The sequence below is a fragment of the Mauremys reevesii genome, linkage group 3 (genome assembly GCF_016161935.1).
Source record: "Mauremys reevesii isolate NIE-2019 linkage group 3, ASM1616193v1, whole genome shotgun sequence".
Taxonomy (NCBI): domain Eukaryota; kingdom Metazoa; phylum Chordata; order Testudines; family Geoemydidae; genus Mauremys; species Mauremys reevesii.
The window spans coordinates 140,874,472-140,899,915 of record NC_052625.1 but is presented as its reverse complement, the minus strand read 5'-3'; the positions used below and the strand labels follow the sequence as shown (position 1 = coordinate 140,899,915).

Here is a 25,444-nt window from a genome sequence, read left to right as displayed (position 1 = left end):
TCCACGCTGATGGAATCTTTGGCAAATTCAGCCATTCTAAAACATTTCTACCATGCATGTGCAAATTGAGATTTTCAGAGGTTCATACTGTGATGGGTTTCCCCTGGGGTGCCACCTGGAACGGGGGTACCACTGAGCCCCCTGACCCACTAGCCTGGGCTCTGTCTCACACTGTACTGCTGTGATAAGTTGCAAAGCCATCCAGCCTGCACTTTGACCAGCATTCATACAGGTAGGGACACAACTTCAGTTGTACACAGTCTCCCTAACCACCAGCTTCCCAGCCTGGGACCCCAAAGCAGTACCGACCTGCCCTGGTCAAATCTGGCCAGTATATGGGTTTAATACCTGGTCCGCCTCTCCCTCAATGTGAAGAGAACAATGCACACTTGGAGTAACCAAGCAGAGATTTTCCCAAGCACTCCAGTCAAAGCTCACTGAGTTTAGATTAAAACAAAAACAAGTTTATTAACTACAAATGATAGATTTTAAGTGATTATAAGGGATAGCAAACAGATCAAAGCATATTACCCAGAAAATAAACAAAAAATGCAAACTAAGCTTAATGTACTAGATAGATTGGATGTGAATTAGCAGATTCTCACCCTAAAAGATGATACAAGCAGGCTGCAAATTCTTAAGGGGCAAGCTGCACTTGCTTTACAGCTTAGATTCTCCTCAGGCTAGAAATCCCTTCAGCCTGGGTCCAGCACTTCCCCCAGTTCAGTCTTTGTTCCTCAGGTGTTTCCAGGAGTCTTGTGTGGGGAGTGAAGAACCACAGATGATGTCACTCCCTCCCTTATCTAGCTTTTGTGTATGGTGGGAACCCTTTGTTCCAAAGCTTGGTTCTCAGACCAGACTGGAAAAATACTGACATCTCAAGATGGAGTCCAGCATCATGTGGCCTGGTCAAATGTCCTTGTAGAGTCATAGCAGTCATCACTCAGAGGCTGTCTGTAGTGTTCTCAGGAAGTGTCATCAGGTGGGAAATAATTCAGCTTCCACCTTGCATGGGTGAGTAGCCGGGGCAGGGCGTGCCCCTGCTTCCACAGTGCACCTGCTCATGCACCTTGCCTGGTGCTTGGGGCAGCCCGCGGGGATGGAGTCCCCTGCTCCCTCAGGTGGAGGGGGTCCACTGGCCCTCTGGCAGGGGGAGCAGGCTGAAAGCAGCGTTTCACCTCACTGCCGACCCCACTGCACATGGGACCCTTAGAGGGGCATGGAGGAATGTAATGGTGGGGGAGTGGCAATGCCAGCCCCGCACTGGAGAGAGGGTTAGGGAGGGGGGCTCAAGCAGCCCCACATGCAGGCATGCAGTGGGGGGTGTGGTTCGAACCACCAGCCCTGCTGGTGTTTGTGTGGTGGAAGGGGGGGCGGGGCTCAGACCAGCCCTGCGCCTGGGGGGAAGGGGACCGCAGGGGGATTGCAGATGGGCAGCAGGTGGCAGGCGGGGGTTCGGAGGACCAGCGCAGCACACGGGCAGGCGGCAGGGTAGCTCGGGCCAACCCTGGGTGCCAGTGGGGAGAAAGACCTCAGTCTGTCCCTGCATGGGCGGGAGTAGGGCCGGCCCACAACATTTTGGCACCTGAGGTGAGGAGCTCAAATGACGCCCCCTCGCTTGGGCCAAAACTTTGAAAGGTCTTAATTCTGCCTTCTTCCTGTTCTACTCCTCTCATGGTATTGCTCTGCTACCTACCCCAATAAAGGAGAACTAACAACTTAAAATTCTTTGTTCAAAAATTGTAAGTAATACTTAACTTTCAAATGCCTGAACAGCAAATGTAACTTTTCTTGTCTGCATAGTAAACACTGGCATTGTTATCTGTTTGAATAATCAAAGTGTGCTTTCCGTGCCTTCTTGGTTGTAAAGATTTGAACTGCTTCCTGAAGGTCCACAGTCTGGGCCAGCTCATGCTCTATTGAGATGGTTGCAAGACTGTCATTGTGGAGCGTAGCTGTGTTTTTATTAACTTCAGCTTGGAGAAGCTGCATTTTCCACTGGCAACTGTTACAGGAAGTGTTAGAAGTATGCGCAGAGCAACAAAAGCATTTGGAAAGAGGGTGGTCATCTTATTTGTGCACATATATTCCAGAACAGCCTTTGGAGTTGATCCTGCTGAAATGTATCTTGAAAGGGCTTTCAGTTCATCACCTAAATCACTTGCATCAATATCGCGCATGTCATCATGTGTCAACACTGTCTCTAGTGCCCTGCATTGCTGGTGTAGGTCTTCTTCAGGTATAGTGAGGAGTTTTGGAATATCATTGCTGTGTTCCTTGAGCTGCATGAAATGTTCTTCAACTGACTGTACTGCACAATCTAGCACGCGGTTAAATAATTCAACTTTGAATTGTTGTTTGGGGTCTCTTATGGGATTATCCTGTGCCTCGTAATCAAAATGTTGTCTTCTTCTTTGGTGGCTCTTGTATTCTTGAATGGGTGGGAAAATAGCTTCAGTATGAAGTTCCTCTGCCAACTTCTGTGCACTCTTCAGAACGTTTTGAAATGCCTCATCTGACCGGTAAGACTGTAGGTATGACTTTGCTTTGTTCAGTTGTTCCATTGCTCCAGATATATCAAGGTCAACACCTTGGAGTCTCTTGCTTACAACATTTATTTCAAACAGTATATCATGCCACAACAGTAAGCCACACAGAAATTTGAAGTTATGTATGTTTCTGGTGATTCCATTTCCCTCTGCCACTGTTCTCCCACAAACAGTTCCTGTCATAGCATTATCCTCCATAATGGCAACTATGGCATCATCTATCTTTCCAATTTGGTGTTTGATAGGCTTTATCGCCTCCACTCGACTTTCCCATCGTGTGGCACTCAGTGGTTTCAGTGTCAGAGAGGATGTTCCCAGATGTTGCGTCAAAATTTGCCATTGATGAGTTGATGCAGAGAAAAATACATAGATGCTTTGAATTACATTAAAAAATTCAGCAGCCTCACTAGAAGCTGATGCTGCATCACTGACCACCAAGTTCAGTGAATGAGAACTGCATGGGACAAAAAAAAGCTCGAGGGTTTAACTCTCGGATCCGTGTCTGCAGTCCTCTGTTCTTTCCTCTCACATTGGCACCATTATCGTAGCCCTGACCTCTCATGTCAGCTATCGCAATTCCCATATCTTCCAGCTTTTTAAGAAGCACATTTGTCATACCAGCTCCTATAGTATCACCAATGTCAATAAATTCTAGAAAATGCTCTCTGACAGTCACCATTGCAGGGACATTTTCACTAGGTTCTGTTGTTGTTGTTACAAAATGCACCATTAAAGTCATCTGTTCCGTATGGCTGATGTCAGGTGTGCAGTCCAGAACAACAGAATAATATCTTGCTGACTTCAGATCTGCCACAATCTTCTGTTTGACTTTTGTTGCCAGTAACTGTATGATCTCATTTTGAATTGTTTTTCCCAGGTAGTGGTGTGTGTACATTTCTTGGGTGGTGACTCTTCTTAGATGCTCCTGGAGTACAGCATCAAACTCAGCCATCAGCTCCACAATTTTAAGGAAGTTTCCATTGTTTGGCACATACAGCTGATCTGAAGTGCCACACAGTGCTAGATTTTGGGTAGCAAACATTCTTACAATAGCAATGAGCCTTTTCAGAACATTTTGCCAGTAAAGAGACTCTGATGTAATCTTCTCTTGATGCTGATCATCTACAGTGGCCTTTAATCTTAGTCTCATCTCAAGCTCTTTCCACCTATTGAATGCTCTCTGGTGATTTGCTGCCTTCTCATGGCATGCCAGATTTCTAGCCAGATTTTTCCAGTCCTTTGTTCCTGTAGAACCCAATGTGTCTGGAACATTAGACTGGAAGAGTTTGCAACAAAAACAGTATGCAGCATTCTGAGTTTTTGAGTACATAAGCCATGGCCTCTCCACTTTGTCACCATTGGGGATTTCATGCCAGTAATGTGTTGACTGGAAACTTCTATTTTCATTGTCTTTGGGGAACATGAAGTTTTTCACTTGCTGTGGCCCATGCAGTACAAGGAAGTCCCTCAAGCGACTGCTCAAGTGGGTCCACAGTCCTGGATCATCTAGACTTAAGGAACTAAACTCAGCAGCAGCTGTTTCTTGCACCTCCACCACACTCTTCTCTGATCTACACTGTTCTTTAGGAATGTGCATGGTTACAGCCATTTGAGATGGAGATATGGATGCTGCAGTAGCTGCCAGGTCATCTGCACTCTGACTAACTGGAAGATCAGGCATCTCCTCACCACTCACATCCTCACTGGGGCTGGAAGGCTCACCGGGAACATTTGTGTCTATGTATCTCAGGAGAGCTCCTTCCTGCCAGGGGCGGCTCTACAAATTTGGCCGCCCCAAGCAATCATGCCCGGGAGGCGCCCCCGAGCCGCGGGAGCAGCGGAACTGCCGCGGGCATGACTGCGGAGGGTCCGCTGGTTGCGCGGTTCGGCTGGACCTCCCGCAGCTGCGGACGGTTCGCGGCTCCGGTTGAGCTGCCGCAGTCATGCCTGCGGGAGGTCCAGCCGAGCCGCGGGACCAGCGGACCGTCCGCAGTCATGCCTGCGGCAGGTCCGGTCGTCCCCGGGCTCCGGTGGACCTCCCGCAGGCATGACTGCGGCAGGTCCACCGGACCAGCCTGCCGCCCCCCTGGGAAAGGGCCGCCCCAGGCGGGTGCTTGCCCCGCTGGGCTCTAGAGCCGCCCCTGCTTCCTGCTTAGATAGAAAAGCTTCCTTTGCTTTCTTTCTTTTTCTGAATGCTGCCCCAGAGGGGTGTTTTCTTCTTTCACTCATGACTGCTGTTCTGTGCCAGCTGTAGTTGCTCTCAACACTCAGTTGAAGAGGACAAATAAGCAGGCTGGTAGCAGGGCCTGAGTGAGGGAAGATAGCATCTTAAGGGCCTAATTGGCTCCTCCTACTTCATTGACTGCCTGTTCTCCTCAAGTGGGTTCAGGGAAGCAGCAGGAAACAGGAAGCTCTCTGAGAAGCTGGTGTTAATCAGTCCAGGCTCCTGGGGGTGCTAGAGAGGTATATAAGAGGCTCCTCCTCTGCTCTCTCCCTGCAGCTCCTGCTGCTTTCTGTTACAGGGGAGTCGCAGCTTACGCGGGGGTTAGGTTCTGAAGTCAGCGCGTAAGGCGAAAATCGCATATAGTCAAATGCTCATTGAGTGGAATGGCGGGCGGAATCGCCCGCGCTACAGGTACAGTATTTAAATTGTTATTTTTCTCTTTTTTGTTTTGTTTTGCTGAGTGTGTATAGTTAAAATTGCGTAAGTTAAATGCGCCTATGATGGGACTCCACTGTATTCCCTCTCACCTTTTCTCCTGCCTCCCTGTTATGTCTCTTGTGCCCCCCTTCCTCCAGCACAGCACTCCACCATCTCTGTGCATCTAGAGCAGAGAGACAATTTTCCACCAGCAGCAGACACAATTTTCTACACTCTGGGTCCTAGTGGCGTCCCTCTCCCTCCCCTCCCCTTCCCTCCCCTCCCCTCGCAATCCGCTGGAGGTAGAAAAAGAGGTGATGGACTTAATCTGCAGGAGCGGGGATTTAGGTTATGTATTAAGAAAAAATTTCTAACTATAAGGATAGTTAAGCACTGAAGGGAGGTTCTGGAATCCGTGTTATTGGAGATTTTTAAGAACAGGATAGACCAGGGGTAGGCAACCATGGCATGCGTGCCGAAGGCGGCACGCGAGCTGATTTTCAGTGGCACTCACACTGCCCAGCTCCTGGCCACTGCTCCAGGGGGCTCTGCATTTTAATTTAATTTTAAATGAAGCTTCTTAAACATTTTAAAAATCTTATTTACTTTACATACAACAATAGTTTAGTTATATATTATAGACTTACAGAAAGAGACCTTCTAAAAACGTTAAAATGTATTACTGGCACGCGAAACCTTAAATTAGAGTGAATAAATGAAGACTCGGCACACCAATTCTGAAAGGTTGCTGACCCCTGGGTTAGACAAACACCTTTCAGGGATGGTCTAACTTTACTTTGTCCTGCCTCAGCACCGGGGGCTGGACTAGATGACCTCTTGAGGTCCCTTCCTGCCCTACATTTCTATGATAAGGTTCTAACTTTAAGAATGTGAATAGTCCTGGAAGACCACAAGACTAATTTTGTTTTCTCTTGTTGACTGTGAATATTAGAGATGAGCCAAAACTGGAACTTTGAAACCAGGTCCTTTCAGGTTATGGGGAGTCAGGTGTGGTTCAAATCCCTGCATTCAAATCCATTCCTACGGTTTTAGCTCCAGTTGGGATCCGGAATTGAAAGAAGAGTGTTTCTGATTCCAATTTAGATGCATCCAACAGATCATGAGAACAGATAATCTTGCAAGATTTCTGCCATTCAACATAGTGGAAATCTTACATAATCAACTGTCCTTGTGTAACTTCAATTTTGTGCTAAAATTTCACAAGAGTGGCTTGTGAGATTTTGTAGATGTCAAACCTCAACTTGAATCCAAATCCTAACCCTGATTCTATTTTGAACCTGGACACGGAACCTTAACCTAAACTTAAATTGTACCCCTAACTGAATAGTGCCTCTTTGAGCCATTTCTAGTTAATATTTGATCTACGTATTTTACCAAAGTGGTGAAAATAAACATATTGTAGCATACTGTGATAATGACTATAAATTTTATTTTGCTAACAGAGAATTCATTATTCATATGGTATATCTTTCTGAACAATATGTGAAAGGAAATGAACCTCAAAAAACTATATTTCTTAGTCTCATTAACTAAAAATAAAGCTAATATGATCATGGAATAAAAAGAGAAGTTGCTTACATTGCAGTTCTACTTGTTTGAAGATATGATATTGTGGGAGTCTCATTCTTGGGTCTCTGCTCCCAAGCATAAGATTCATGACACTACCAGAGCTCTAGAATTTTTGGCTCCCAAGACAGTGGTAGCAGATAGGACCACAGAGCACAACACTACAGGAACTGAAAAATCACCCTCTGAAATTTAACCATTGTTCTTGAAACCTTCCAGTCAAATGCTTCCTGACCAATCAGTGGAGAACTCTTCACAGGAACACTTGTTCTTCTGACATTACTTTGGCTCTTAAATATAACTCAATATGATAGAGATGACAGAGCCTGACCCTTGGTATCACCTCAGCAAGTTGGGGCTTTTGAACCAGTAAACTCATATTGAGCATGAAGATTGATATCGGACTAGCAAGCCAGAGATGTTAAGCCAATGACATCACAGAGTACTTCCTCTTGACATCAGACCACCAAGCTACAGGTGCAGAGCCAGTGATGTCAGGGGACTGCCCCTTGGCATCATACTAGCTAGTCTCATGACATAAAACCATCTAGCTCCGGGGCTACCAGGCCAACAAGCTCGTGATGCTGAAATTAGAGATCTTACAGAATTCTGGTTTTCAAATAACCCCAGATAGAAGTGTTAAGCCAATGACCTCACAGAGGCCTACATTTTAACATAAACCTAGCAAGATAGGTGCTGAGGCAATAACCTTTAAAAGGCTACTTGAAGGGAGTGAGGGTAAGGACTAGAACCCCGTTCTGTAGGGTTCTGGGACAGCTGATGTTCCCATCAGCACCAGGAAGTCACGCAGAGCTACAGTGAGACACTATTGCGGAGATTAGGTGCTGCAGGAAGTACCACCCAAAGGGTCCAGAGTGACAGCACCATGTGGCCTTCTGATTGGCTCATGCTCATTATGTTACCCTGTAGTCATCCAGAAAGTTGTCTGGGCAACCATACAGACTCCTGGCTTGCTCTGATTCCCGCCCTCACTTTGCTTTCTTATCTTCAGTCTCTGACCTCAGCTTGACTGTGACCTGGACTCTTGCCTCCTGATTCCAGGCTGGTAACAATCTCTGATCTCTGACCCAGGCCTGACTCTGACCCATTCCCAGCTTCTGGAAAACAGAGGCTAGGGACACCATTTCCGCACATCCTGGTTAATAGTCATTGATGGACTCATCCTCCATGAGGATACAACACTTACAACACTCTTGCTAATACAACCCAGAATGATGTTTGCTTTTTTTTTGTTTTGTGCAACAGTGTTATACTATTCACTCATATTTAGCTTGTGATCCACTATGACATCCAGATTCCTTTCTGCAGTAATCCTTCCCAATTTTGTGTGTGTGCAACTGATTGTTCCTTCCTCAGTGGAGTACTTTGCATTTGTCCTTATTGATTGTCATCCTACTTACTTCAGACCATTTCTCCATTATAAATTGTTTCCTCAGTTTTCAAAGATAGGGATAAAGCCTATAATAGGCAGTACATTTAGGGTGTCATCCTAAAGTCCCTGGCAATCTTTTCACAGAATTTAATGGAAGTAGGAGCAACCTCTTATTAATGCAGTTTTTAAGCTGTAGATATCTGAGTTCAAACTGTAGTTCAGTAAAAAGTGAGAATGATTTTAGTCTCTTTCTACTTCCAATGTGCTTGATCTTGACCATACAAATCAATGGGAGTTTTCCCATTGGCTTGAATGGGAACAGAATCAAATCTTTTCTGCACATATTAAAAAATCCACAACAGTTTTTCACATCTTAATACACTGGTCAGTACCCACTAAAGAAATGCCCAGAAATGAAAAAGCAGATGTATCTTATGTCAGTAATCACGTACATTGACAAAACTTTGTGGGGAATCCTGCACAGAATATGCCCAGCATGAATTATACTTACATAAGTCGGTGCTATTTATCTCTCATGATTAGGTGCATTGAACCCGCTCAATAATTTAAGAAAAAACAAATTAAGAAAAAATATGCTCCACAGAGCCCTTAAATTGTGGGTAGTGGCAATCAGAAATCAGTTAACCATACAAATCTCTTTCACTGAATAAGTGTATATTAGGGACGGGCAGAATTCGATGTTGTTATCTTCTGATGCCAATGGTGCTAGACAAATTTTCATATTACTTCAAAGGTGCTCAGAAATACCACTGGCTCCAATCTCTACATCAATTCCAGAGGAGCAATAAGAAAAATCAGTCTCAGAATCCTAGACTTAGTTGGTTTATGTCATGACCTTAGTATTTTTAAACTATTTTTGGTGGTGGTGATGTATTTGTACTACCTAGTCTATATTTCTTTTTATTCCATATTCCAAGTGAAAGAAATGTACAATGAATGGAAGTTAAGAAAAGAATCCAAGCATATATAAAAGGAGATATTTTATTTTGTGAAAGCTTTTACTGAAGACCTACCAAAGATTTTGATGAAAGCATGTTTTTTTTAAAAAAAAAGTAATTTGATATTGGCAGAAATAACACTTTAAACATGTTCATGCTGCCTAATTATTTTTTTCCTAAGTTGGGATTTTTTAGTTATTTCTCCCTTTTCTGTAACTAACTGTTCAGGGAAGAAAATCAGCATTAAAGATAAATATATTTTTATTTCCCCACAAGGTGGTACTGTGGTACTTCTGTTATAGAAATCTCATTGTTGCACTGTTTAATTTTTTTCTGTAAAGCTTCTGCAAGTGTTTTTAGGATAGGTTTTGATCTAGGATGGAAGACTCAATCACTTAAAAGCAAAGAAGGCAGTTGCAAGACAAACTTTCTTGTTCAAAAGTTCTGCTGAGTCTCTATTGAATCTCTTTCCAATGTGCTCGCTTCTCCTTGCTTTTCACTTTAGAAAAATAAATAATTTTATTACAAGATAGAATTGTTGGAACAGTTTCCCAATATTGGTTTTAATTTCTTAACCTTTTATGGGCAGTCATTTTATTTGTCCAGTCAGACCATTTAAAAGTGTTTTCCCCTCCAAACTGTGCACATGAACAATATTTACTGTAAGTTTAGTTAGAAACTGATCTCTAACTCATTGGCTTTAGATTTGTACAAAAGTAAAAGGGGGCACCTGCCATTAATTCCAAAAACAAACAACAAAAAATTAAATCAAATTAAACAGCCAGCAGAAAACAAACTTCTCTCTCCACAACAGATCCCCCTATCAATTATGATATCAAAAACACGATTGGCCTGATCCAAATCCCATGGAAATCAATGGGAGGCCTTCTATTGACTTATATCGTCTTTGGATCAGACCCTTGGGGTTTGATTCTGCAAGGTATGGAGCACTCTGGCCTGATTCAAAGCAAAGCACTTAAGCACATGCATAGTCCCATTGAAGCCAGTGGAACTATACACATGCTTAAAGTGCTTTTCTGGATCTGACCCAGATTGCTTCTTGTAGGGATGAGCTTTATTTTCCATAAATTAGTGTATTTTTCTACTACTTTTACTCACCCTAGTGTTAAGAACTTAATCCTGACACCTCGTATCCAGGCATGTATTATAGCTTATCTTGTTGGAGCAGCTATTGTGCAGATGCTGATTTTACAAGACATGATATGGACCTGGTGTAACCCTTATTAGAAAGCAGGGACAAAGGATCAAAGTGACTCCACTTACACAAATTCAGATTTAAATTTAGTTCCTATTTTTTTAAAACATTTTTAGGAAATAGTGGCCTCTGCACTATTCTCTAGCCTTTTCTATAAATATGATTTAGATATACACATTTCCAAGAAACATATCTGAGGGTTGTATATGGCTATTATATTTTTGAAATTTCTATAAAATAGTATACCACCTTTGAAATTAATGCTCAGTGTTAGGTCATGACACTGCAACCAGAGCCAGGCAGGCAAAGGGGTCCCCTTTGCTCCCAGAGCCAATTGCAGTATGGGGTTCTCAGATATTAATGGATGTGGCAAAAGAAACTCTCTCACCAGTAGATGGCGCATACACACCTGTTGGGGAGGTATAATAGAAACATGCACACACTAGCCTTGGTTCTATTCTTGGATGATCAGCATCATCAGATTGTTGTTAATAAAGATTTTTCTTCTTCCCTTATTTCCCTCCCACCTTTACACTGAATTCCGTTAATGCTCTCAGTATATTTGTTTACATTTTAGAAAGTTTTCTTATAGCTGTCCATGCCAGTAATATCACCTCTTCCAAGCCCTCTCAGGTTTTCAATATTTCTTTCCATGGGCAGTTAAGATTGTTTTCTCCTTCAGAGAAAAATATGACTAGTGCCCTGGATAGGTGTCCCAGTACAATAAGTCTTAAGTTGTGTTTGGAAGAAGTCTCTGACAAAACAGCAAGCAGCTATCTTACGAAGTATCGTGGCATTGCCAGATAAGTTATATATTAAAGGGAATGGTTCTCAAATTGTGATCTGTGGCCTACCAGTAGACACAAAGAGCACTTGTATCTTATTAAAAACAGCTAGAAGCACATCAAATAATTTTCTAACATTGTTTTTTCATGTGAGAAATTGCTGTAGTTGCCACAGGGACGCTATGTTATCAAGAATGGGAAGGAAGTTGGTCTGCACAGTTGTGAGTGGGAGACAGTGGCACTAGTAGGGCGGTCTGATCTGGTCTGCTGTACCAGTAAGCTATTTATAGCTGGTACAGCATACCGGAAAGACACAAGAGGAGCAGAACGGGGGGCCGGTGGGTGGCCCCATGCTGGCAGCTCCTCCACCGCAGCTGTACTGCCCCCAGCCCTTCCACGCAGCTGCGTGCCTGCATCCCCTGTCCGGGGTCTGTACAGCAGCCCCACTGGAGGCGGTACAGCCACGCCGGAGGAGCTGCTGGCATGGGGCCGCCCGGCAGTCCCACATTCTGCTCCTTTTGCCACTGAGATTCCCAGGAGAGCCCTGCGGTTCAGGGCTGTCCCTGAGGTTCAGGGCTCTCCAGGAACTGCAGCAGCAAAAGGAGTAGAACCCCACACTGGAAGCTGTACCGTCCCCAGCCTTGCGCCCTCAGCCCTGTCCTCCAGCAGGGCTGCTGTACAGACCCTCCCAACAGGACTCAGGAGACGCAGCTGCGTGGAAACGTTGGGGGTGGTACAGCTGTGGCACAGGAGCTGCCGGCATGGGGCTTGGTTGCCAGCGTGTCTGAAAAAAATATTCTCTGCTGTCAGAGGGAGCTGTTTTGAAGCTCTTCTGCTGGCAATTCCCAAAGCAGATGTGACTGTGAACTGGCTAGTGTTACAGGGGTCATGTGAGGGGTCACATGGGGGGGGGGTTACATGCCCCCCCCCGTTAGCAGGTGCAGTGTACCAGTAAGAAATGAATTCTGCTTACACCACTGATGGCAGAGGAAGTGTTCCACAAAACAATGTCTTTATTAAAATATGGTGCAAACTATAAAATAAAACAAAATTAAGAATCCTAGTTTAAGGCATCAGATCTTGGGTAGAATGTTTGGGGGTTTTTCCCTGACCGTGCCTGTGTCTTCTCAAGAACATAGTTCACAGTGGGATGGAAGACCCTTCAAAAGGTTTTGGGGATCAAATTGTCACACTTTGGAATGCAGTGAAGCATCGATGAGATTAATGGACATTTGAAACATCTGTCCTGTGCATTTCAGCTTTAATTCACATGTCTAAGCACTGCCTCTCGTGAAGCATAGGGCAGCTAAGATAGTCTTGTCACCTCACAAACCTATTGAATCTCTAACATTATTTGAAACACCCACAGATTCCAACTTTATGTGACTAGAGGCTTCAATGGTCTGTAAGCTATTTTGGGTTTTGTGGAATCTCTTCTATTACATTTCCACACCTTTGATACCATAAAAAGAAGGTTAGAGGCCTTCTATCTGAGATGGCCATCTAAAGCAGAGGTGGGCAAACTACAGCCCGCAGGCCGCATCCAGCTTGCAGGACCATCCTGCCCAGCCCCCAAGCTCCCGGCTGGGGAGGCTAACCCCTGCTGTCCCTCCTCCCCTGCAGCCTCAGCTCACTGTGCCCCGAGCGCTCTGGCCCGCTGCTCCTGCTGGGCAGCGTGGTGGCATGGCTAGCTCCAGCATGGTAAGGGGGCAGGGAGCAGGGAGTCCCGGGGGGGGAACTCAGGGGATAGGGATCAGGGGGGGTTGGATGGGGTGGAGGTTCTGGGGGAGGTGGTCAGGGAACGGGGAAGGGGGGACTGGATAGGCATGGGAGTCCCGGGGGAGCGTGTCATGGTGCGGGGGTAAGGATAGGGGTCGGGGCAGTCAGGGGACAGGGAGAAGGGGGTTGGATAGGGGTGGGGTCTCGGGGGCAGTTAGGGGAGGGGTCCCTGGAGGGGGCGGTCAGGGGACAAGGAGCAGGGGGGGTGGATGGGTCAGGGGTTCTGAGGGGGGCAGTCGGGACGGGAAGTGGGAGGGGGCGGATGGGGGCAGGGCAGGCTGTTTGGGGAGGCACAGACTTCCCTACCTGGCCCTCCATACAGTTTTGCAACCCTGATGTGGCCCTCGGGCCAAAACATTTGCCCACCCCTGATCTAAAGGGACTGCAAGACCAATTTTAGGATAAATGTGTAACATTTCTTAATTCTAGAATGTACTTGAGAGATAAAGTATTAGGAACATTCTCCTAGGAATGATCTCTTATTCTCACTTATTCTTTTTGACAGGTGTTGATGCCGCACATGTTTACACTGTGCTGAAGGGTGAAGAAGGGTTACATGTACACAGATTGGGAGTGCATATGTTTTCCTCTTGAGATGATTGGTTGATCATCCTTTAAAAGAGTAAGTTCAAGTGACCAGCTGAAAAATAGAGACACTAGGCTTTCTAATAAATGATTAACAGACGTTTTGCAGCATGAGCTTTCGTGGGTGAATACCCACTTCTTCAGATTCACCCACGAAAGCTCATGCTGCAAAACGTCTGTTAGTCTATAAGGTGCCACAGGATTCTTTGTTGCTTTTACAGATCCAGACTAACACGGCTACCCCTCTGATACTTAATAAATGATTGTTTCCAGTGTTATTGTAGTTGTGTTAGTCCCGGGATATAAGAAAGACAAGGCGGGTGAGGTAATATCTTTTATTGGATCAACTTCTGTTGGTTAAAGAGACAAGCTTTCAAGCTACACAGAGCTCTTCTTAAAATCTGGGAAAGGTAATCAGAGTATGACAGATAAATACAAGGTGTAAGGGAATGTTAAGCATAAGGAGTTAGCACATGTTGCAAGAGACCAATCAAGATGAAGTGGGCAAATAACACCTCTTCAGTTATAAGAGGAAGGAGAGTTAATTGGGTTACAGATTGTTGTAATGAGACATAACTAGTGTCTGAATTGAGTCCATGATTTTTGGTGTCTAGCAAAGTTATGAATTCAAGCTCCCAGATTCATCTTTTGACAGTGCTGTGCAGGTTTCTTTTGAGGACCGAGGGGTCAGATATGGAGTGATCATTTTGTGAAAAGTGTTTTCCACAGGTGATATGGCATTTTTTTCTTTTATCATTTTTCTGCGTGAATTCATTTGAGAGCGTAGTGATTGTCTGGTCATTGTTGTTGGGGCATTTGATGCACTGAATGAGTTACACCACATGTTGTGATAGGCATGTGTAGGACTCTTGGGGTATGGCTACACTTACAAATCTGCAGCGCTGGTAGTTGCAGCGCTGGTCATCCAGCTGTGCAGGGCCAGCGCTGGTGTGTGGCCACATTTGCAGCATTTGCAGCGCTGTTGGGAGTGATGCATTATGGACAGCTATCCCAGCATTCAAGTGGCAGCAACGGTGCTTTTCAAAAGACGGGGGTGGGGTGGGGCGTAGTGTGACAGGGAGCGGGGGGGGGGAGAGAGTGGATTTTTGGAGCCAACACTGTGTGTTAGCTTCCTGACTTGAAAAATCAGAACATGTTCCCGATCCCTTACCCTTAACTCTTAACTGCAAACAGCCTGCAGCCAGCACGACTCCCTTTCTCCCCTCTGCCCCCGCTGTTTCTGTCAAGCAAACACTCACTCCCTGCCTGCCTCATTATCTCATTTGATTGTTCACAGATTGATCACAGCAAACAGGAGCTGTGTTTGTAGATAAACAGCTCCGGGATCAACGGAGCTACGGAGCTCGGAGTTCACAACAAAACAAAGAGAGTAATTTATAAAAGCATTCTGGGATACATCCTGGGATACCCTGGAGGCCAATCCCAGTGCTGGTGTGTGGCCACACTTGATGACCAGCGCTGCAGCACCAGCGCTGGAATCCTTATTCCCCATGCTGAGTGAGGTGTACGGCCAGCGCTGCAGCCAGGGAATTGCAGCGCTGGAAGTGCCCGGCAGGTGTGGCCACTTACTAATTGCAGCGCTGGTGGAGGCTTTCCAGCGCTGCAACTCGCCAGTGTAGCCATACCCTTGGATCTTAAAAGGTGTGTTGTAGGGGGTGTTGTCATAGAAGGATCTGGTGCTGCTTTGCATTGGTGTGTCATGGTTTGTAGAGAGTTTGTTTCTGATGTTGAGTTTGGTGAGGCTGGGGGTTTGTTTGAAGGCCACAAGAGGAGGTTTTCACTTTTCAGAAAATGATTGCTCCATATCTGACCTCTCAGTCCTCGTCCTCAAAGGAAACCTGCACAACACCTGTAAAAGACAAGCCTGGGAGCTTAGATTCATAACTTTGCTAGACACTAAAAATCATGGATTCAATAGAGACAGTGGTTTTATGTCTCATTACAACAATCTGTAACCTACTACTCTCCTTTAGTCTATGACTGAAGAGGTGTTAATTACCCACTTCATCTTGTGTTAACTCCTTATCCTTAACAATCTGCTCCACCTTGCATTTAATTATGACATTCTGAGAACCTTTCCGACACCTGAAGAAGAGCTCTGTGTAGCTTGAAAGCTTGTCTCTTTAGCCAACAGCAGCTCGTCCAACAAAAGATATTACCTCACCCACTTTGTCTCTCTAATAAAGTATTAAAAGTTCAAGCCTGTCCCATCCAGACAAAGGAAATACAAAAAACTCTGCTACAACTACACGTGGCTCAGATGAAAGGCTTTCTTCATGGTGGAGGAATTATGTTATAGACCTCATTGGCCTCACTGCCTCTCCCCTCTAGCTCCTCCTATCTCTACAAAATTCTTTGTTTATACAATTATTCTTCTTTTCTACTGTTCTGATCCCACATCAGCCCCTCTTTGAATCACACCATTGCTACCCATCTCTTACTACTTCAACATCAAACTCCTCATAAAGCAACCGACATAATCTTGCCCTCACCTACACACTCTCAATTCCCCTTACTTGCCCTCCCACTCTCTAAGGTCTTCCTCTTGCCTTATTCTTTCTTTTTGGCTTCTTGTCTTCTGTCATGCTGCCCTCTGTGCCTGAGAAAGTCTCCCTGTCCTCATTTTCTGAGCATCGTCTTCATCCAACACTCAGCTGGAACCTCAGGGTAACAGATAGACACTGAACCTGAGTACCATCTGAAGGCTGTGGGTTCTCAAATCCTGTCTTTGAGCTATTTCTGTGAGTGTCTGGTGTGCACGTTATTACAGCTTGGTCTGTGTGGGTCATAATGGTCCCTCTGACCTCAAAATCTATGCGTTCTCCTTCAAATACTGACTTAAAACCCACCTCTTCAAATGATTTTTTCTCCTCATTAGTAATCCTCTCATACAATCTCTGGTATAAATGTTGTTTTGTCTGGTGTTTGTCTTGATTAATTTAGATACTAAGCCCTTGGTGACTGGCAATGTGTCTAGCAATGTAAAGAACCTTTTAATAAATAAATAAATGTAATAATAATTAATAAACCTGCTGGAAGCAATACAGCTCAGCTAGCAAGGACATTAATGACTTCAATGTGTTTCATTTCAGCAACATTTGTTATTCCCATGGCGTGTCTCCCTGTGAAGCAGGCTTCATGGACAATGAGTTCTAAGTTTATATAACTGGCCGTCCCCACCTCCGTGGTCCACCGAGGGTACCCACTGTCAGGCTTCCAGCTCCCCAGCTGTCACCTCTCATGGGTTGAGACACACATCTCTCTCCCTCCTGACCGGGGTATTCTCAGACTGTACTGTTCTCTGCCTGAATTCCCCAGCAAGCCAGACTGTCTATGCTTCGCTTCTTTCCAAAGGCTATGACCAGATTACTTGCCCCCAGTTATAAGTTACCACACAGCTCTTTCTAAGCAAGCACATTTATTCTTAAGGTGAAAATGTTACAGAGAAAACATATTAAAAACAAGAGTAGAACTTGCACACATGCTAATAAGCTTACCTGAGATCCCCACCTCCCCTCCAATTCCAACCAAAGCTCTGGCAGGTATCAGTCCTTCTGGAGGACAGAGCTGGTATGCTCCAGTATCCAAAGTTGCTGAGATGTGCTGCTGTGTACCATACTAGCCAGATTTTTTCTAACTGCTGAAGGTTTTATGCCCAGGTATACTGCATTACTGTGGTTCGGATGGGAGGTGAAGAAGTGATATATAACTGAGGTCAGGTCATCATTCACCAGGATGGGATGGAATCTCCTAGCCAGCCAGAGATGGTAGAAAGCATTACTCATAAATGTTGCTGTTTGAGAGTTTGACACTAGTGAGGGATCCGGGATCATTCTTAAACTACAGACCCAATTGACCAATTACAGGTGTGTGCCTTTAGCCAAAAGAGACTGCGCCAAGACTGCACACTTCAAAATGGTTTCCTCTCCCCACCAGCATCACTTCAGTTTTTCTCAGGTTCAGCTTTGACCAACTGCTCTTTACCCATGAGCCAATCTCGTACAAGCACTGAGACATCTTGGTGGTGCTGATATGGTCATATATGCTGAAGAATAGGTAAAGCTGTGTATCATCTGCACATTGCTGGCACTTGAGATCATGCTAGGCACTGTCATAACACAAATAATAATAAAATATTACTACTAATAAAGTTCTCAAAGGGTGATGGAAAGGGTGCACAGAGTCTTTTATACTCTTTGCATCCCTGAACAGGCTCAAGTCACAATATACTGTGGAGTGCAGACTTTACTTCATGCTTGTGCTCCCACAGGTGCCAGTGACCTGAAAGAGGGCAGGGAGGGACAGTGAGAAAAGTGTCATGGTGTAGAGGGGAGCATGCACTACATCCACTGAAGGGATGGCAGAGCTGCTGTTGTATCATGTGCTCCTTGGGGATCTCAGTAGTCAGATATTCTCCTAGTGACTTCTCCCTGCAGCCCACAATCTCTGCATCCTCTCCAGTACCAGCCATGGTTAAAAATGACACTATCTGGCCCAAGTTATTTAGAGACACTTGACAGAAATGTGTTTTACTGTCTTTCTCCTTCTGTTTGTGGAAAGCATGTTGTGTTCTGAGCTTGACTAGACCCATTCCTGCCCCACCCTCCCTCCATCCCGGGGACTGGAGCATCATATATGTGTCTTTAAAAACAATGAAAGCTTTTTATTGTTTAGATTGGAGTTATTGCTTTTATCTAATATGGTGAGTGGCAAAGATTAGGTAAGAGCTGCTTTTATGACTTTTGTTTTCATTTTATGGAGGGATATGGCTATTTAAACTAGGCTAGATGTGTGAGGAAGAAAAAATTTCAATTGCTTTTAATAATCAGACCATCAAAGTTCAGGCAGACAAATTGGGTAAAGATTGTGCTAGTCCAAAATATAAAAGTAAAGATTGAATAGCAGCAAAAGAAGGGACATTATGCATCATAGAAGGATTCAAACATCTTACTCCATATACAAATGTTCATGAGAAACAAGTAATAGGATTATGATGTGATACCACCGGGGGGAGTAAAACCTAGCGGACATGTTGACATTAGAGAAACTTGGTGGAGTAAGTCACAGGACTCAAATATTAATACTGAGTGTGCTGGTTGTATTAGAGGTAGAGCTAACTGAGGGAGGTGTTCATAGGGTGTGGGTTTGAGTCCAAAACAGGGCTAGGGTTTGAAAAGCTTTAAGATCAGTGTGACAGGATCCCCAGGGTGCAGCCTGGGACTCTGGGATTGCTGTGCCCCTTAACTACCCAGCCTGGGCTGTCTCTCATGCTGCTTTGCTAGTGACAAACAGCAACCCCCTCCAGGTGCTGTTATCACTCAGCACAACTGCATGTGGAGCCCCACAAGCAGCTATGTTGCAATAATGCTCCCAGATCCACTCATGAATCCTACAGAGAAAGGCATCAACCAAACTGCTCAAGATGAGCCGTGCAAGTTTATTAATTGGTTCCCCACTTCATCAATGGAAAGTGGATCGACAGCAGCCTTTGTAAAACTTGGAGCAGATTTGCCAAACACTCCAGGCAAACTCACTGGTAAAGATAAATAATAAAACAAGTTTATTGGCTACAAAAGATAGATTTTAAGTGATTATAAGTGTTATGCAAAAAGTCAGAGTGGTTACTAAAATAAAATAAAATAAAATACAAGCAAACAGTCTAAACTCTCTGGGCAACATCTAAATTAAGCAGATTGGGGGGAGGGATGGCTCCGTGGTTTGAGCATTGGCCTGCTAAACCCAGGATTATGAGCTCAATCCTTGAGGGGGTCATTTAGGGAACTGGGGTAAAAATCTGGGGATTGGTCCTGCTTTGAGCAGGGGGTTGGACTAGATGACCTCCTGAGGTCCCTTCTGACCCTAATATTCAATGATTCTCACCCCACTGTATATTGCAGTTCATAGTACACAGGTTTCACCCTTGAAACCTCAGCCAGTCTCCTCTGTTGAAGTCTTCATTCTTCTGAGTGTCTTTGTTTCTTGCAGCATAGGTGGGGAAGGAGAAAAGGCCAAGAATGGGGCCCCTGTGTTCTGTTTTATATGCTTAGTCCATGTGCTTGGGAGACCACAAGTCCAGGCATGTCTGGTGGGCATTGCTGAGTCCACAGGGAAGGTTGAGCAATTCCCCTGGTGTGGCCTTGTGCAGATGAGTCATTGAATTGTAACTCCCTTGCTGGACAATGGCTGTTGATGGGTTGTTTGACACCTGCCCGGCATTGGTTACTTTCCTTGTTGTTGTCTCTGGGGAGCTAATATCTGGCCAATTCCCCAACTTACAGCATGTTTTACTGACATGCATACAACACAATCTCATAACTTCATATGCACTGATGATATACATATTTAGATAGAACAGTGACTTTCAGCAGCTCATAACCTTTCCCCTGATACCTTACATGGCATGCTTTATATGCAAGATCACAATTATATATAAATGAGGAATGTGGAGGTTAAAAGGTGCTCCCCTGAGGTATAGAGTGTCACAGTTGGGATCATCTCTTTTCTACATGCATATAGCATAATGGAGCCTTTGGTACTACCATAAGATAAATATCTACTACTACTAATTTGCTGGCTCTGAAATCTCACAAACTAATCTTGTGAGACTTTGGTCCAAAATGGAGGATAAGTACAGTATGGGTGAAAAGTGCATTATTATTATTATTAGTTGAAAGCAGCATCAAAATACAAATTAATAATGAAGAAAACAGCAGCAAGAACGTACTGTTTGTCATAATATGAGCTATAAAAATTAAAGGAGACAGCCCAAAGGAGCTGGTAGCAATAAATAAATACGTTTATAAATATACTGGAGTAAAAAAGAAAAGCAAGAATGGCTGTCAGTCTGTTGATTAATGAGAAGGTTAATGAAATAGCTGGGAAAGAGACTTAGTGGTATAATTCTCTGTCTTTCTGTCATTGTTCCCATTCCCACCAGAGCATCTAAGTAGGGAATTGGATCCTCTCAGTTATGATGGAGGGTATTGAATAAATACCCTGGGAAAGGCAGTCTGGCTTTGCTGTCTCAGCCTGCTTAATGTGGGTTTATGGTCATGCAGGGAATACAGGGAAAGGTGGTGAGAAGGCTTCAGGAATGGATCAGTTCCACCCTTACACAGCAGCAGCTCATAGAGCTCCATTAACCATCCAAATCCTTCTCTTTTCCCCTCTACATGACCTGAAGGGTGCGAATGGACTTTATGTTTTCCTACCCTTTAATGGAAGTTCAATGTGGGGCATGGATCAGTGTTCACGTCGCACTCCCGATCAGTACCTAGGCTGGGAAAGCTAATGATCCAATCAGCAGACCAAATTTGGTGATGAATCCTGGTTGCATGCCACCTGAGGCACATTGCACATGTGCTAAGAAGGAGAATGGAAGTTCAATGAGAAGGACAGGGAGTAATGTTCTTAACAGCAGTGTCTCACCTAGGGCCGGCTCCAGTGTTTTTGCCGCCCCAAGCGGCGGAAAAAAATAAAAGCCACGATAGGCAGCTCTTCGGCGGCAGCTCTACTGCCGCCTGCTTTGTTCTTTGGTGGCAATTCGGCGGCAGGTCCTTCCCTCCGAGAGGGACTGAGGGACTCACCACCGAATTGCCGCTGAAGAGCCGGACATACCCCCCTTTCCGTTGGCCACCCCAAGCACCTGCTTGCTGTGCTGGTGCCTGGAGCTGGCCCTGTTCTCACCTGGTGAAGCCTATTTGGTGGCATTCCTCTGTTTGTTGCACATACATGGAGAGGAGGTTTGGGAGATTTGTGGAAGGGATAGAATGAGAGCTGACAGAATGGGATTAACTCCAAGAATAACCTCAGTGGTAATCCCCAAATCCCTCCAGTAAGCACTGCCTCTATCAGAGGTGGAGCTCTGCCTATGTCCAGAGCTGTCCATTGGTATCTACAAAACTTACAATTATGGATGAGTGTGTCAAATGTAATGTAGAACTGCAAAGTCTACTGCCATCTGAGCACACTGGATCTCTACTAGCTGTCTCTTAGGCTGAAAAACAGAGGAGCGGGGAAGAGAAAACGAGGTGATTTTAGGGGATCTTGAGGGAAGGAAAAAGAGAGTGAGGCAATAAGACATTCCAAATTCCAAAAGCCAGTCTTGTATTAAAAGCATCTGAAATCAGGGAAACTATCAAAACATAATTAAATGAGAGAGAAACTGAAGAGGGGAGTGTGGTTTAAATGTCTGGCAAAGCACTTGCAGTTTTTACTATTTATTATTATGATATAAATTTATATAGAGCTCATTACTGGAGTAACTGGGCACATTTTACATTGTTTACCTAGACTGTAAACTCTTTGGGGCCATGCACTGTCTCTTAATAAGGTATTTTTATAGCAGAACTGGATAGAGTTCTGTGGGCACTATCATGCTATGAATAAGAATAAAAGTAAATAATCAAGCTTCTTACTCAGTTAAAAACTCAGGCAAACTCTCATTGTATAACTGAGTAAAATCAAACTAAGTACCTTAGGACTAGGTCCATAGGGGACAAATATGCTATGATCCCCTTTACCACATCACAGTCATTGTCAATAAAGGCCAGACATGGGGAAGCCTAACCCAGTAGGCTAGGAGTAACAATTTCAAAAATCCCCAAATGACTCAGGAGCCTAAGTCCTATTTTCAAAACTTACTTAGGCACTTATAAGTTTTAGCATTATTGACTTGCAATAAGATTTAGATTTCTTTGTGTGTAAAAGTAACTTTTGAAAATGGCACTGTGCTCCTAAGTCATGTAGGCACTTTTAAAGTTTTACCCTATGTACGATGGAATCCATAGAAAGTTCTACCCTAAGTACCATGGAATCCATAGCCTAGACTTAGTGGAAAATCTGGATTAATTAGAGACTATCACCTGCATTGACACAGGGATGGACTAGACAATGCAAAGATCTCTCTCTACCCCAACTTCGATGATGATCTATCACATGTGACCACTAGCCCACATACTCACAACATGCAATCGCTTAAATAATTGTACCAACCTCTTTCCTTTTATTTTTTTAACATCATTATAAAAAATTAAAAGTAGATGACAAAAGTAAAAAAATTCTGAAGATGCAATGCATTTAACCAGGCTGTGTATGTGTCTTTAACATAAAGAATAATCCAAAATGAAACATGTTAGATGTGTTGTGCAGTATAGCAAAGTTAGCATTGCTCTGGGAACCTAGCTTGAATTCTCTATGTTTGACGTTTTCAGACTTAGCATGGTGGTGATAGAGGTTTTTTCCATTAATTTACAACCTAGCTGCAAAAATAAAACCTTTTTTTTGGTTTTGTCTTTGCTTATATTTTCTTTACAGCATTCTGGCTCTGCCAGAAGCATATTAAATTCTTAATAGGTATGTCCATGCTCACAGCAAAGCTACACTGAATCCAGCACAATATAGGCTCACTAAAAGATTGGCTAATGGTTTCATGTTGTCCACAGAACTGTGCACTGTGGTCTGAAGTATTCCTTTTTCAATTAAAGGTATTTATTTATTTTGATTTCTAGTAGTTATGGCACATTCTTATCAATAGTAATTTTTCCACAGAAATGCCCCGTATTTTTTCAGGAGTAGAGCTGCATGTTTAATTGGTTATTTTAACACCTTCAGTGCAATATCTTCATGCTTTAACACGACCATAACTTTTAAAGGTGGGTCCATTATTTTCTAAGGCATGGCACTGGCAGACCTCTCAGGTGTCCCTGCTTTTCAGGGATGTCTCTGGTTTTGCATCAAACCACCTCTTAGTGGCTCCTTAGTCTGCTAATGACCCCGATTAAGCACAAGAACTGAGAGCTGATAACCACCTCAGATTATAAAGTAACAGTTAAAGGTGAGCTTTACAAAAATGTTTGTAGGAACTCAGGGAAACTACAAGGAGGCACAAAAGCACAGTGTGTTCAGCTGAGCTACATGAAAATGTAGGTAAGTATTTTGTAAAGTAGATAATTATTTTTGAGCACTGCTACCATGATGGTGGGAAAAGAACATTTGTTGGAATGAACCCTACAGCAACTCTACAAAAAAGCATCCCTTCCTGTGACTGTGTTACTTTGGAGCTCATGCCATATCATTGCATGGGCTCCAGGAGGGGAAAAGCACCAGAGATTTATTAAGGCAGTCATCCCCTTTGGATGGGGTGGGAGAAGTAGGGACATCAACTGCGGTTGTCCCAATCAGACCATAAATAGGTCCTGGGTAGAACAGGAAACACAATCCCCCTGATCAAAATAGTCTTGGGTAATAAAGTGAACCTAAAACAGTAACATGTCAAACCTACCTTCCCTGAAGGAGGCTCTGGCATCTAGCAGTTTCTGGGTTGGTTCTGGCCTCAACCAGGCCTTCCTTCAGGGAGCTAGCACAAGAGATCTGCTCTCCCTCCAAGTCTCCTTTCAACTGAGCTGTCTGGCTCTCTCCTGTTAACTGACCCTTCCAAGTCTGACAGCTCTTGCAGGTGAAGCAGAGCAGGACCCTAGGCACCCCTGTGTTCACACCCTACAGATTACTGCAATAATATTTGTACAAAATATACCTTGAGGTATCTTATCATATTACATCTAATAAAATGCTGGTTATTAATATTGCATTTTACACTCATACTAAAGTTATATGTGAAGTTATGAATTCTCTCTGGATGATGTTACTAAAATGTGTTTGAACCAGATAAACCTGAGTATTTGGTAAACAGGTTTTTGCCAGACAAAAGAAAGGTCGACACCTCCGTCCAGGTGCAATCATAGACAATTGTCAACCACAGTCAAAGGACAGATCAATTAGCATTGCAGAAAGCACCGGTGGGGAAGAAACCAGCATGGAACCTTTCTCCACAGCCTCCATGGCATCTTTCCCCACAGCAGGGGGCACTGAACTTTGACAAAGATACATTTCACAAGTTCACTGATTATAAAACAGAGGGACAGAGAACCCCAAGTTATCGTTCATATAAGACAACAAAGGAACCAAGCACTTCGTACTTTGTGGGAGATCCTAACCAAGAGGGTGATCAGCCATTTTGATGAAAGGAGATGTGATAATCTTACCTGGAACCAAGATTGTAGTGTTGTTAAGTTTTAGTGCTTTTTTACTTTTATTTGTCTGTTACCATTTCTCACTTTATCCCTTGTACTTGAACTCACTTAAAACCTCTCTTTTTGTTAATAAACTTGTTTTACTTTTAATCTAAACTAACCCAGCATGATGTGTGAATTGAAGTGATTGTTAACTCCAGTTGAAGTAACAGGCTATGCTTTTGACTCTTGAAAGGAGCAACAAACCGTATTACTCCTCTGAATGTTCCAGGAGAGAGCTGGGCATTTCAGTGCAAATGGTTTGGGGGTAATTCGGGACTGGGAGTGTGTTGGGGTCACTTGGTTAGTTGTAACCAAGGTTGGTGGAGACCAGAGTGTGGCGATGGTATAACAGACTGCTGGAGTCAGAGCGGCTGAACCAGAGCTGCTCAACACACAGACACTCAGTGTATGCTGGGTGGGAGCATCCAGACAGGGAGCTACAGCAACAGAGCATTTTAAGGCACACAGGGTTATGGACAAACAGTGACACAGCCACTCACTGGTCTGAATCACATACTACACTGACTGAACCCACAGAAGTGCATTAACCCTTCCCTTGCCAGTTGGGGTTTGCACACCCCATCATATCTGTGTAATACGTGCTACTTATCTCAGCAGCTGGTTACACCTTTGAACTAGCAGACTAAATCCCACAGGAAGGGCTTGGTAGGTAAGTCCTGCTTACTGCTCTCTTGAGTATCCTGCTCTGTTGCAGCTTGAGTACACTGTGGGGAATAGGCTCCCATTTCTCTCTCCTTTCCCTTTATCCACACATACAGGGCATAATTTAAGTATAGGATGGGAACTCGCACCTACACTTACATTTCTAGTATGGTTTCAAGACATCCCCTTGTACC

At 44.1% G+C, this 25,444-nt stretch overlaps 1 protein-coding gene and 1 long non-coding RNA gene across 3 annotated transcripts in view; one reads left to right on the top strand and one right to left on the bottom strand.

Annotated features, from left to right (window-relative positions):
• MAP3K7 (mitogen-activated protein kinase kinase kinase 7) overlaps nt 1-7,158 on the bottom strand; it is an 81,501-nt gene extending 74,343 nt beyond the window's left edge. For both annotated transcript variants that reach the window (XM_039529124.1, XM_039529125.1), the window contains exon 1: nt 6,790-7,158. The gene's annotated coding sequence lies outside the window, so the exon portion shown is untranslated. The remainder of the gene's footprint in view (nt 1-6,789) is intronic.
• Nucleotides 7,159-13,410: 6,252 nt separating this feature from the next.
• On the top strand, nt 13,411-24,584 carry LOC120400506. The gene is made up of 3 exons (XR_005595875.1): nt 13,411-13,531; nt 23,376-23,442; nt 24,206-24,584. It is a non-coding gene; the product is annotated as an uncharacterized LOC120400506 (long non-coding RNA).
• Nucleotides 24,585-25,444: the final 860 nt, after the last annotated feature.